The sequence below is a fragment of the Apis dorsata genome, unplaced genomic scaffold (genome assembly GCF_000469605.1).
Source record: "Apis dorsata unplaced genomic scaffold, Apis dorsata 1.3 scaffold_416, whole genome shotgun sequence".
NCBI classification, from domain to species: domain Eukaryota; kingdom Metazoa; phylum Arthropoda; class Insecta; order Hymenoptera; family Apidae; genus Apis; species Apis dorsata.
The window spans coordinates 238,386-243,966 of record NW_006263671.1 but is presented as its reverse complement, the minus strand read 5'-3'; the positions used below and the strand labels follow the sequence as shown (position 1 = coordinate 243,966).

General features: G+C 33.0%; 1 protein-coding gene and 1 long non-coding RNA gene across 2 annotated transcripts in view; one reads left to right on the top strand and one right to left on the bottom strand.

Annotated features, from left to right (window-relative positions):
* The window catches only part of LOC116184848 (fringe glycosyltransferase-like), a 23,606-nt gene that overhangs the window by 10,340 nt on the left and 7,685 nt on the right, over positions 1-5,581 (bottom strand). The gene's annotated exons all lie outside the window — the stretch shown is intronic.
* On the top strand, positions 2,167-4,557 carry LOC102673076. Its single transcript, XR_004151019.1, has 2 exons — positions 2,167-2,806; positions 3,864-4,557. It is a non-coding gene; the product is annotated as an uncharacterized LOC102673076 (long non-coding RNA).

Genomic DNA, 5,581 nt, shown 5'->3' with positions numbered 1-5,581 from the left:
GGGAATCGAAGCCTTCCGTCTTCGTCTGTTCGGTGCTAAATAACCAAGGACAGATCCCGCTGATACCGACGCGGTTCATTTCGATCTTTTTCTCCACGGTTTCCGCTTTATCTCTCCACCTGTTTTTCGCGCTGTTCTGTTTTACAAGCATTCCGCGCGATCTTCTGGGACTGGGATGAGTAGAGATGGAACGAATTATGGTGTATAAATAGATTTGAATTTAAATTAGGTAGTTTTAGAGTTGAACGAAATAGAATAGAACGAAATAGATGATGAAATGGAATGTAGAAATAGGATAATATAGAATAGAAGAAGTTTGAACTCTGTAGATTGGAATCTAACAGAGATCTCTTTTAAATAATAAAGTAATTTTTCGTTATTTTCGAAAGAAATATAAATGTAGACAATAATCTATAAAAAAAACTGCCAATTATAAAATTTGATTATTGATTCCGATTTTTAAATATAAATTATACTTAATTCCATCCATAATAAAACGTTTCTAAATTTTTTAAGAAATTTTGAATATTTCGATATATTCTCCGTTATTTTGATTTATCTGTAAATATTACAAATTAGACATTATTGATTAATTAACACGAAAATTGTTAAAAATATTGTTAAAATATTTCTCTTCTCCTTTCGATACAGATATATTTAAATGATATAAGTATGAAATATATTAAGATTTATTTTTTTTCTGTAAAATTAACAAATTGGCAAATAATATAATCTAGTGACACATCGAATAGAAGAAAATAAAAATTTACGAAAGAAAAAAAAAACGATAAATTTCACTAACATCACTAAACAAATGTCATTTATTAACTATTCGTTAAAAATTCTCGCGTAACGATCTTTAGCAAACAAATCCATCAAAGATACGAAAGGAAATGGCATGGAAGCTTCGAAAGGAAGAACGAGAAGAAGACTTGACTCGAGATCGATTATCGATCCCGCGATCGAAACTATCGACCGCTTTGCGCACGTACTGCCACTTCATTCGTTTCCAATTGGAGATGGAACAAATGGCCGAGTCGATCCTCAACAGACGCGATGGATCTTTATCAATGCGAACGTGCCAACAGCGATCACAATCGATTCGATTGAGACATATATTCCACTGTATACTTAGATATCGGTTTTAATTGAAATTAGAAATGTTTTTTATTTTATTTTATTTTATCAATAAATTAATACCATTCCTGATTAATTTAATTAAGAGTTCGATATGTATTCGTTAGTTTTCTATCTACATATAATTTTAAATAATTGTGATGTAATAGAAATATTTCCATAATATAAAACAAGAATTTTTAAAAAATAAATATTTTAGGATAAATATCTTATTCCATAAATATAAACAATAATAATAAAAACAAAATTAATAACAAAAACAAGTATTTAGTTTAATAAAAATAAGATAAATTGATTTTATTATAAATTTATTTTTTTTTATATAAATTCATTAATGATTATCCATGATGATTATTAGTCAAAATTTTAAATATATAATAAATTTTTAGAATTCACATACAATCAATAATATAAAGAATTTTTACAATTTTACAATTTCACAAGTTCTATTTTTCTGAAAAATTCTTAAAATAGATGAATATCTTTAATCCAAATTCCAAAGTCATCGAATATCTCTTTCGAAACATTCCCATGAACCCTTTCACCCAAGAAAATTCTCATCGACGCTTCCCTGTTATATATCTTTCTCATCGCGACGATAAACGTAAAAGTAAAAAAATACCGCGGCAAAAACGCGAGCTGTCTTCACCATCGCTAAGCAAGAGTCAAGCTACACGATCGATTTCCACACTATCCCCTTTTCTCATCTCAGAGAATCAAAACACCATAAGACTAACAAACCGTGAAATTAGAAAATCAAGCTAAACTATCCCGGTACCTTTCAAACGAGATATAATTATTCCAAAACCGAGATTCCTCCATAAAACAGCTGTTGAGATTTATCGTCTCGAGTAAAAAAAATCCCTATCGTCAACATTTCCTTGTCGGGACAGTTAATGTCATCGACCATTTTAATCGCCCATTTGTTTCATATTCTTCTTAACCTAAGATTAGGTAGTAAAAACAAGAAAAGCAGCATACTTACAAATACAATACTAGCAAATTCAAATCAATATTATTCAATATGCAAAGTGTTTATAGTGAAACAACAACATTACAAGTAAGGCAGTATACCATATAATAGCAACGTCACTGAAAACAAAAATATTCGGTTTTACTGGTAAAAAATAGTTGAGAACGGTTGATTTGTAAGCACGACAATATTTGGTTAAAACACTTGAACATAGAGGTCTCCACTTGACTATAAAAATGCAAGTTCAAAATGCTAACTTCACAAGTCTCCTCTCTACACGCTTCTCGTTTCGCGACTTAACTTGTAATTGCATTCTTACCATGGAGACTTCAATGGAAAGATAAATAAAAACGAAATCTCACGCATCAATGACGAGAATCGAACAAAGGAGAAGGACGAGGAAGCAGAGTCGATCTCTTTGATTCCATTATTGCTCGACCTAATTGGATTCCACCGCGCGATCGCGGGCTGCAACGTCTATAAACCCGCGGCCGACGAAACCAATTTGGGCATTCCTACGGATACGTAGCCGGTGGATCCGTCGTCGATCTATAGATCACTCGCCGCTACCTGTGCCAGTGATGGCTTGCCCAAATTTTCGACCATGCGATCCCCGATCGTGCAAAAGCCGCCTTCGGTATTCGAGATACGACCGCGGTTTCGGGGGAAACTCAATTTTCGTGGGATGATGTACAGGTGAGGAGAAATTTAGTTTCGATCGAACGTGATGAGATTTGATCGATTCTATCTCACGCGTGAAACACCATTCGGTTTTTTCAGATTGTTCAGATTTTTTTGACGACTTTTTTTCGATAGATTGACGAAATCAAAAGTTATGATTTGGCGATTCGTTCTTAACTGAAATATCTTATATTTTATGCACGTTTTTGAAGTGAGGTTAATTCGTAAATAAATATATATGCCTTTAAAGTGAAATTATTTTGCAAATGAATGAATGTTACGTTTTCAAAGTAAGGTTAGTTAGAAAATAAATATGTATATTTTTAAAATGAATTTAGTTCACAAATGAGAAAATATTATATAATTACAATCTCGTTTTTTTATCTTTATTGGCAGTAATTTTGAAAATATCTCGTATTTATTTATATTTATTCACTTTCTTTCAAAGATATTACTTTGATATATAATTGATCGCCTTTAGATAAATAAACTCGTTTTATCGAGATACAAAAGAAAAAACGTGTTTCATTTAAAATTAAATTCGCGAGTGTACATGCAGAATCGAGTTGGAACGAGTGCGTGCGTAAACGTGGGTGGCGATCTGTGCAGACCCATTGTAAATGCACTCGTCGCGTTCGTCGTTAATTAAGATCCATCTCCGCAAGGTCTGGCGAAACCAGTCCTCGTCCAACCTCGACGGCCAATAAGATGGAAAAGTCAACGAGATTCCCTCCTTATCGCGAAATCTTCACTCGATCGATTGATCGATCGATCAATTCATCTTCCATAGAAAATCAGAATCAACTATTCTAACTTAACCTAACTTAACCTAATAGTAAATAGAGATCGATATGTCAAGTAACAGAAACATTGATTCCTTTTGATATTTTGGCTTTTGATATATATCGATATCGATACCGGATCGAAATTTGCAAACTAGTATATAGTAGATAGAATCGATTCCTTTTCATATTTTTATCTTTGTTACATTTCAATATCAGATCAAGATTCGCAAACTTGTATCGATAGTCATATCATTAAGAGTAAATAGAAAGAAGAAAACAATTTGTAGTGACATTGTTCGAAGAAGAAAAATACTAGGTAAGGAAAGTAGCAGCAATGGTGGTGCTTCACAGAACCCGTAAAAGTGATTTGTTCTGCTATTAACGAGACGCGGATAGCAGGAACGTTAATGGAAAATTATCGACAGTTACGAGACTCGATACACCGTTACGACTGGTGAACGTCGTAAATAACAGTCGGTTATATGCTTGAAAATACCTTAAAGGCGTGCTAGTTTCTTGCAACGTAGCGAGTTAACCTATAACCGGAATGTGTCGAGCGATTTTGAACTCGAAACATCTTTAAAACGCAAATTTTTCAAACATAAATAGAAGAAACTTCGAAAATATTTCGCATCTTTTTGATAGAAAAGAAAAGTAAGTATCGCGAAAAATCGTAAACTTTATTCTACTTGAAGAAATATTTCATGCTTTATTCGAAAGGAAGACAAGGGGATTAGAGTCGTTTTAACCTCAAACGTCTTAACGTCAAACTCGAAGAATATGCCATTTTCGAAGAAAAAGAAAAATATTATCGAGTCTCGGCAATCTCTTTTCTATAAAAAAAAAATCAAAAAAAAAAAAAAATGGAAATATCAAAGATTACGAGTTAGTTAAAAAAACGTAGAGTGACAAGTTCCATCTTTTCCCGAAAATAAAGGATAGAAAAATCAAAAGCTGTTCAATTGGTGGATAAATAAGAAAGAAAGAAAAAAATGTAATAAGAGATGAAGAAAGAAAGAGAGAAGGAATAGTGGCAACGTCCCTGAATGAGAAAGCGGTTCGATGCACTTGCACGATTCTTTCCTTTGCATCTCTACTCCGCCTTCCGTGCAGACGTGTTGCAACACGAGGGAAACCACTGTACAAGATAATGCTAGGACGATGTACACTAGGTGGAGAAGAAACGGAAGATTGAACCGATTGGAAAGCCCTCCCAGGTACCAAGCTTCTTCGTTGCTCTGTTTCTTTCTCTCTGCCTATTTCCTATATTTTTTTTCTTTATTTCTTTTCTTTCTCACACGATATTAGAATAGAAGAATATCGTTGAAATAAATTAGAAAAAATCTTAGATTTGTCGATTTATATAGATATAACTCATCTTCCATTTTAATTTACAGGTTTTTTATAATTATTCTATTAACTGTAATTGATTAGACTGATATCGTAAATGACAATGTTCAAGAATTCTATGCATAAATAAAATTTTCATCACGTTAAAAAGGTTAGTAATCACGTTATTCAAATCATCAGATTAATTATCTAGGATTAATTTTAATCAACAAAATCCTTTAATCCTAACCTCAATTTTCAGAATTTTCTTTACCTCGTATGGAAAGTCTCGAATATTATTATATAAAAGGAAATTGAAATTCGAAGAATTTTTTTCCAGTTATGCAAAGTAAAGATAAAAAAGCCTCGTGAACAGGAAAAAGCATGTCGATTAGATGATTACCAGCGATTATAAAGCGATTCGATCGAGCGGATCAAGAAGATTCGAAATCGCTACGAGTCACTCCACTTAAAGCGATCAAAATGGTTGATCGCGACGTCGCTATCCGCATTATTATCAATAAGTTCGTCTCGAGAAGCAATTCGAATGAAGCTACGCCGACGTTTATGTCGTGGACCCTCGTCAATCATTATTTACCGACGGGTAACAGTGGTCGCTTGGTTGTCTTCGATTCCTCTGCGCCTTACCGAGCAATCGTTTTATTTTAAAACAATA